The following is a 969-nucleotide window of genomic DNA, read 5'->3' as shown; positions in this document are numbered from 1 at the left end:
GCCCAGAGTAGTATCACAGCACTTACAAACATCATTGATTGCCAGAGCATATGCTTGCACACATATAGTAGAAGTGAGATCACTCTAAAGAACTCAGATCTGTATATTTATTTATATGTCACTTAATTTAATGGATGCATGGGAGTTTTAAAAGTATTTCAAGGAGTTGTGCATTTCATAAGTATTTATACCTTATTCTGAAGATTTTACCCCAAAAAATATATCAGCTGGGTATGTCAGGTATTTTTAGTTGGATGAAAGTTTATAAGGTCATGGTCCCAGACTGCAGATACCCTTGATTTTTGAGATGCTGAACACCTGTGCTCTGGCTGGAGTTAGTGGGAGAAATTTGAATCACATGTGGTCACAGAAGGCCTGGGCTTCATTCCTTCTATTCCTGCACTCACTAAGTGGGGTATTCATGGGCTTAAACACTTAAGACCTATGTAATATCAATTATTCACCTCCAAGCCTTGCAAATGAGGCATTGACTCAGTGAGCCCTTGAAAAATCATCAAAATCATGAGGCTGGGTCTTGTTCCCACAGAATTCAGAAGCAGCAGGTACATCTCTCCATTTCTGACTATTTATTAATGAGAGCACCAGATTTTTTCACCATGTCAGGCAAAACCACTCTTACTTGTCCTAAGAGCTGTGGCCATCCAAGGGATTTTAGAAATGGCCACACAGATGGATTTGTGCTGGAGCAAGGCCAGTGGAACTGGTTAAGGCTGGCAGCACCCAAGTTAGTTTGACACAGCTGGGGCAGGAGGGGCTGGGTGGGGTGAGGTAGCTCAGCTCTGCTGAAGGAAGCTCCCTGTGAGCAGGCTCAGACTAGGGCTGGAGGCTCTATATTCACCCCAGGTTAAGGCATGGCTGAATTTGGGAAGGCAGGTAAGAGTTTCCCTAGAATATAATCCTTTTCCCAGTTGTCAAATCTCTGCTTGTTGGTCTGGGTATGTGATGCTG

The sequence above is a fragment of the Corvus moneduloides genome, chromosome 19, assembly GCF_009650955.1.
Source record: "Corvus moneduloides isolate bCorMon1 chromosome 19, bCorMon1.pri, whole genome shotgun sequence".
In the NCBI taxonomy this organism is placed as follows: domain Eukaryota; kingdom Metazoa; phylum Chordata; class Aves; order Passeriformes; family Corvidae; genus Corvus; species Corvus moneduloides.
Note: the sequence above shows the minus strand (reverse complement) of the source record.